This window comes from Triticum aestivum, chromosome 3B (genome assembly GCF_018294505.1).
Source record: "Triticum aestivum cultivar Chinese Spring chromosome 3B, IWGSC CS RefSeq v2.1, whole genome shotgun sequence".
NCBI classification, from domain to species: domain Eukaryota; kingdom Viridiplantae; phylum Streptophyta; class Magnoliopsida; order Poales; family Poaceae; genus Triticum; species Triticum aestivum.
In genome coordinates, this window is record NC_057801.1 from 1,774,511 (window position 1) to 1,781,996 (window position 7,486).

At 42.8% G+C, this 7,486-nt stretch overlaps 1 long non-coding RNA gene across 13 annotated transcripts in view; it reads right to left on the minus strand.

The window, feature by feature from the left end:
- Positions 1-2,193: 2,193 nt before the first annotated feature.
- LOC123068150 (uncharacterized) overlaps positions 2,194-7,486 on the minus strand; it is an 8,479-nt gene continuing 3,186 nt past the window's right edge. For 7 of the 13 annotated variants that reach the window (XR_006431576.1, XR_006431575.1, XR_006431582.1 and 4 more), the window contains 3 exons: positions 6,974-7,277; positions 5,484-5,621; positions 3,896-5,236 (listed from right to left, as the gene is read on the minus strand). This is a non-coding gene — a long non-coding RNA (uncharacterized lncRNA). Of the gene's footprint in view, positions 2,345-3,895; positions 5,237-5,483; positions 6,891-6,973; positions 7,278-7,486 lie in introns of those variants that run through there. The other 6 variants (XR_006431581.1, XR_006431573.1, XR_006431584.1 and 3 more) reach the window with 5 other exon arrangements.

Consider the following 7,486-nt stretch of genomic DNA (forward strand, 5'->3'; position numbering starts at 1 on the left):
TTCCACGATTTACGAACCCCGAGGTGCATTCATGCGCCGGTCATCAATACTCGTAGTTTTGGCCGTTTCTGGCCCATTGGATTATTACTCACTAATTTGGGGTCCTTGAGCGATTTCCATGATTGACGAACCCTAGGGTGCGTTTATGTATCGTTCATCAATAATCCTAGGTTTGTCCGATTTTGGGGTCCGAAAGCAATTTCCATGGTTGTCGATCCGCAAGGTGTGCTTACGTGTTGGTCGTAAAGACTCGCAGTTTGGGCCAATTCTAGCCTGTTTCTTGGATAATTACTCAGTTTTGGGGTCCCGAAGTGATTTCACAATTGACGGACCCCGGGGTGCGTTTACGTGTCGGTCATCAACACTCAGAATTTTGGCCGTTTTTGGTCAGTTTCGTAAACTATTACTCAGCATTTTGCGGTCCAAGAGTGATTTCCACGATTGACGATCCCTGGGGTGTGGTCACGTGTCCATCGTTAACACTCACAGTTTTGACCAACTCTAGGCTCTTTCATGGACTATTACTCACCGTTTTGGGGTCCCAAAGCGATTTTCATGGTTGTCGCACGCCAAGGTGTGCTTACGTGTTTGTCGTCAAGATTCATAGTTTGGGCCAATTCTGGCCCGTTTCCTGGACTGTTACTCAGTGTTGGTGCCCTGAAATGAGTTCACGATTGATGAACCCCGGGGTGCGTTTATGTGTCGGTCATCAACATTCACAATTTTGGTCAATTCTGGTTCGTTTCGTGCACTATTACTCAGCGTTTTGCGGTCCCAGAGCGATTTCCATGATTAACGATTGCCGGGGTGCGTTTACGTGTCCATTGTCAACACTCACAATGTTGGCCAATTCTACCCTGTTTCATGGACTATAACTCACCTTTTTCGGGTCCCAAGGCGATTTCCATGGTTGTCGCACCCCAAGGTGTGCTTACCTGTTGGTCGTCAAGACTCGTAGTTTGGGCCAATTCTGGCCCGTTTCTTGGACTATTGCTCAGTTTTGGGGTCCTGAAGTCACGATTGACGAACCCCGGGGTGCATTTACGTGTCGGTCATCAACACTCCAAATTTTGGCCGACTCTGGTCCGTTTCATGCACTATTACTCAGCGTTTTCTGGTCCTAGATTGATTTCCACGATTGACGATCCCCGGGGTGCGTATACATGTCGTTCCTCAACACTCGCGGTTATGGTCGATTCTGACCCATTTCGTGGACTATTACTCACCATTTTGGGGTCCCAAAGAGATTTACATGGTTGTCGAACCCCAAAGTACGCTTACGTGTTGGTCGTCAAGACTCGCAGTTTCGGACAATTCTGGACCGTTTCTTTGACTATTACTCAGTTTTGGTGTCCCGAAGTGATTTCCACGACTGACGATCTCCGGGGTGCGTTTACGTGTCATTCCTCAACACTCGCGGTTTTGGTCGATTCTGACCCATTTCATGGACTATTACTCACCATTTTGGGGTCTCAAAGAGATTTACATGGTTGTCGAACCCCAAAGTACGCTTACGTGTTGGTCGTCAAGACTCGCAGTTTGGGCCAATTCTGGCCTGACTATTACTCAGTTTTGGTGTCCCGAAGTGATTTTCACGACTGACGATCCCCGGGGTGCTTTTATGTGTTGGTCATTAACACTCACAATTTTGGCTAATTCTGGTCCGTTTCATGGACTATTACTCACCGTTTTTGGATCCCAAAGCGATTTCCACAATTAACGAACCTGGGGTGCGTTTACGTGTCAGTCATCAACACTCGCGGTTTTTGTCGATTCTGGCCCGTTTCATGGACTACTAGATCGGATTCGCGCCCTGGCGCGAGGGTGCCGGTCAAAATGTTTGTATGCACACGATAAGCTGCTTAACAATGTATGAACATAGAAAGCATGTTTCGCGATAGGTTTAGCACCAAATATATACAACAGCACATAATTTGCAGATGATCCGCAACTCAGAATAGATAACTAAAGTCTTAGCATAACATAGTTTGTTGGGGCTACTTTTATGCATGCAAAATGTTGTTACTCCTAACAAATATCAATAAATTTGAATGTAAACATTTAAAAAATTTAACTAAGAAGCATATGATGGTGTTGATATAATAAAGGCAAATGCTAAACCTATGGGTAAATTACAAAAGCCCACAGATCTCCTCCCACTACACCGTGATCGCGCCTTGACGCGAGGGTGCCGGTCCCAACGACGTGGGTAAAGATCAGATGCTATAATGCGTTAGTAGAAAGGATAGAAGTGCACAATTCTTCCGGCCTCCCTTGCTCTTCCATAATTTCATATCAACCTCTTTTTTGTCCCTCGCAAGCCGCGGCACACACAGATGCTGATCTGTATGTCGAGGTGCATAAAATGGATCAGAACACACACAACACACACACAGAGAGAGAGAGAAACTAAAAAGATAGAACATTCACTTAGTTATATGGATCAAAGGTCATAGCAATTTGAAAGCAGAAAAATTGTCCGATTACTGCAGTGAATGGTAGGCAAACTGATACTTCAAATCATTGAAAGAGTTTTGTTAGTCATATTTTTTTGTTTTGGAGTATAAAGGAACTAACAAACATGGCGAAGTATCGGGTGAAAACACTCATTCAATGAAAACTTGAAAACTATCCTGGTACGCCTTCGTATCACAAACGTATGGTACAGACCAGAGGTGGGAATCCCACCAGCCACTTAACCACGGTTTTCCTAAAAACCACTAAGGGCGCGCTTGGTATAGGTGTAATTCAATACAGAGGTGTAAGATTTACAAGTGTATTTTACTGGGCATGACTGTTTTCCGGCTGGAAATGAAACCGACCGGTGGAGAAGTGTATTTCTTTTACAGGTGTATTACAAAGAAAACGCTAATCCAAACGGGGCCTAACAATAATTAGCTCAAGAATTCTTTGGGGGGAATTATCCCCTTCCTATTTTTTCTCTAGCCGCGAGGGCGACCCGGAGGCCACGGCGATTCACTGCAGCGCCGCTCCCCTAGCGACGGCGACTCGGAGGCCGCGGCGACGCCCCGACGCGACCGCGACCTGTCACTGAACACACGCTCTGGCAGGCCGGCGCTCGCTCTCGCAACGACGACCCGACGGCCATGGTGATGCCTCCGCGCAGCGGCAACCTCAGCGCCCCGGCGATTCACCCACGCGCGAGGGAGACCAAGTCGCCGCAGTGCTGCATCCATGCGACGGCAACCCGGCGCTGCCCCCACACGAGGGACAGAGGGAGCAAGCTGTTGTGGCGCTGCATCCACGCAACGGCGACCCAGGGGCTTGCTTGCCCTTTAAAACTGCTCCACATGAATGTTGATGTTGTTTTGCTGCAACTGAGATGAGTAGATAAATCCTACTCCGTAGTACTTTTGCTGCATGTGAATCAGTGTGGATCTACAGAAAATACTTGAATGAATGTGAATGTACAAGAAATCTTTTCTAACATTTTAGTGACATGAATAACACAAAAGGATTTTGCTTCTTTTACATCCATGTTCATTTTTTACTGATTCAGAGTGCTGGTGTACCGAAATTTATGTGCTGATGTTATCTATACACCCACTGATGCCCAAGCATGTACTGGTGGTACTCAGAGATAACTAAAATTCATGAGATAACATTCAGACAGCTAGAATTCAGTGAGACATGTATTTCTGGTGGTTAACATCTTCAGTCTTGCTAAATTCTGAGTTGACTAATCCATCAGTTACAATAAACAGGAATTAGCATTAATCAATTAACCTCTTGTGCCTTATTACCCTGTCTAATTCTAGCTAGTAAAAAGAAACAGTTTGCCATGAGAAACAATATTGTTGCACATATATTCAGAGATACAAGGCGATCTAAAATGCATCAAACAAGTGAGCTTCAGTACAAATATCCAGAGATAAAATGATAATCTCCTGGCAAAATATTGACACAAGCTTCCAAGAGCTTTAGTACAAACATTCAGAGATACAAGGCCATCTAAAATTGATTCAACACATGAGCTTCAGTACAAATATTCAGAGATACAAGGCCATCTAAAATTCATCCAACACATGTGCTTCAGTATAAATATTCAGAGATAAAATGATAATCTCCTAGCAAAATGTCGGCATGAGTACCAATGAGCTTCAGTACAAATATTCAGAGATACAAGGCCATCTAAGTTGTCATTCAGGACTGCATCATAATCCTAGAAAATGATAATCTCCTAGTAAAATACATGTGTCAGCCGATTTGCATCACCAAGAACATACTCAAGAAGAACCCTTGGTAGAATTTCTTCCTCTTCCAAAGGTTGTCAATTAACATTCAAGCATCTGAATCATGGTCGGGGCCGGCGAAAGGTGGGGGATCACTGCCGGCGGAGGGGGAGCTCTCCTGGACGGAACCATTGGAGGGCGAGGAAGAGTGCTTGAGGATGGAGCCGTTGGAGAGCTAGGGCACACGTCCGCCGGAGGGCCAACGCACATGGCAATCGGCATGGGACGAGGCTCCATGGCGGCACAGATTGAACATGATATGTTTTTTTTCTGAACACTTACCAAGCTAGCACGTACGGGCAGGGGGTTCTCGGGAAAAGTGTGGTTAAGTGGCTGGTGGCATTCCCACCTCTGATCTATACCATACATTCGTGATCCAAAGGCGTACGAGGAAAGTTTTCCAGTTTTCATTGAATGACCATTTTCACTTGATACTTCGCCAACAAGCATATAATATAAGAACAGTTTAATCAATCTTAATTAGGTCTCTGTGAATGTTTAAACTCGAGCAAAATTTTAAATAAGGTAACATTAGTTCGGTTAAATACACCTCTGTTGTTACAGCTCTGTAAGTTTGGACCTAAATACACCTCTGTTGACCACTATGTGAAACTTCAGTCACAAAATTAAATTCAAAATGTTCTAAAGTGAAGAAAAGAGGAATTGTTGCTTTTAGATCATGGAAGAAACATGTCCTTGTTTACTGTTCAACAAATAATATAGACAGAAAATTTAGAACCAATTTCTGTATTTAAACTATGGATATCTTAAAAGCATCTTGGTGTGTGTATGTCACAAAATTTGAAAATGTTTCCAGGACAGGAAAATTTGACTATGTTCTGATAATCCAGATTCCAAATGTACCGTTCGTGCAGCCGTTTAGTGAAGATATACCTTGATCATTTGCCGGAAACCTCTGGACACAAGGAATACTTTAGTATTATTGGTTTTTAATGTCTTAATAAAATCAGCGTTGAGAAATCCTGCAGATACAAACAGATAAACATGTCAATGAACCAGGAAAATGAACAATGCATATCCAACACAACAATTACATCTATTGCAGTGCTGAATAAATGATTAATACATACCACCTTGGAATTATTCTGTAGCCAGAGATTTTAGGAAACCTCTAATTAACACACGAGGCAAATAAGTCGAAAGGGTTATGTTGTGGTTGCAGGGCACGTAACGGCCTAAAGGTTAAGATGCAGATACAAACTCGGTTACCTAGGATTGAAATGCAGGGCTGGCGGCTGCTCGCCTAGGCCCGAAGTAGTTGTATCTGTCGTCGGGTCACAGACAATAAGCCGGGACTGATTCATCTTGGCTTCCTCTCCCTTTGTGTGGTGGCAGCCTGAGCTCCTCCTGCCGAGCACCAAGGAGGAAGAGGTCGAGCATATTCGGTGAGTGAGTGGGTTTCATAATTCAAAATCGGTCAAACTAAAAACAAATGCTATAATTTGAAGCAAAGAAGCAGCATAGGCATTGGAGCCGTCATTGTTTTAACTACTGAGGTGGCATCAAAGAAAAAACCCGCAGAAGTGGCACACACCAATAGTTCATCAAGCGGCTTTGGCTCGTCACGCCCGGTCGCCAACATGACAACCTTGATGTATTATTTCAATTACATTCCTAGAAAACTGATGAAAAATCAAAGAGATCCAGCTGTAACTGTAGGAGGCGCGGCTTGCCGCACGTTGCCCGCCGAACGGCGGGCAAACAAATAGGGCATTGAAATGTTAATAAAGATGATTTCAGCATCTTGAAAACATATATCATAACGATGATTGTTTAGAGGATAATAAAGTTGGGTATAAAATGCATTTAGTTACTTATAGGAATTGGTCTATCTGGCATACATACGGAGAATGCATGATCATAAGATAAAATGGGCCAACATCTTTGGGAGTTACAAAAGTGTAGGATCCTAAATCCAAAAACTTTGATGCTGATGTAGGACATTTAAGCCTTATAGGACGAGGGGTTGCATACCATAGCATCAAATGAATAGTCGTTGTAAAAGATGAGCTAAGTGGTATGCAAGCAATTTTAGCACAGGAAGTGATAGGTAGGGAAGAATTTTTATGGTGTGCATATATACAAATATACAGTTTCATAGAACATAAGTTCAAACGATGTAAAAAAAGCAATAGTCAAAAGCATTTAAAAACAATATAAAAATAACACTTAATAATATCAAGGAGAATAGCCGGAGCAAAGCGCTGCTCACATGTGGGTCAAAGCAATGTTTGTGTAAGCAGAATATGAAAGTATTCATAGTAGGTTAAAACAATATTCTATTTTCAGTCAGAACAGTAAGAATGTTCTTCAAAATACAGTACAACTGACAATGTTTTGCCTTGGCTTTTGTTTCTTGTATGAAGATATCCAAAAGGGTACAGCCGGTCGATGGATAATATGACTTGATCCACAGAAGAATCAAAGCAGTAATGTTATGGACCATAACAAGTCTGATAACACAACAGAACCAGTATCATCTATCATATCATTTGTAGGCTATGATAGTATGCAAGCATGCTTTGTTATATTCCGTGAGATTTACATGTCAAAGTCATCCTCACTTTGCACCTCCCCATCTCACCACAAACAAAAATTGTCCATAAAAAGAATACACTGAACCATGGTAAATAACTAAAGTCAGTTTAATCAAAAAGGATAATGGTTTTGATATCATCGACAATAATAATTGTACTCACCAGAAGAACATGGCCAAACCAACGCATTGATGTTGGTGTTGTAGAGCAACCAAAGGTACTTCTTGAGATTGAGCTCAGCAAGGAGGATGTGTACCCAGTCAGAGGTTGAACTTGGGGCTCGGCGAGGAGGATGTGTACCCATATACAGAGGTTGAACTTTGCACCTGGACCACCATCGTGCCCGCGCATGAGTCACCAGCTTATCCATCTAGGACACGAGCATCACCATCTCACTCTTTTAATGTGGACTTTTACCAGTATTTGTTCACCATATTACTGGTACTTACATCTTCAATGGGCTGGGCTGGAATAACATTAAAGCCTTGTATTTATGTACAAAAACCTTTTGCTGGGCTGGTAGTATAGAAAATAAAAACCATAGGTTGTCGGTATTATCCAGCAAGGTGTTCACCATTTTCTCAACACATAGGAGGCTAAAGTTATCTATTCTCTTATCAGAAGTAAAAAGAGATACAGTATGCACCACTAACATTAGAGTAGCCCTGCTAAATT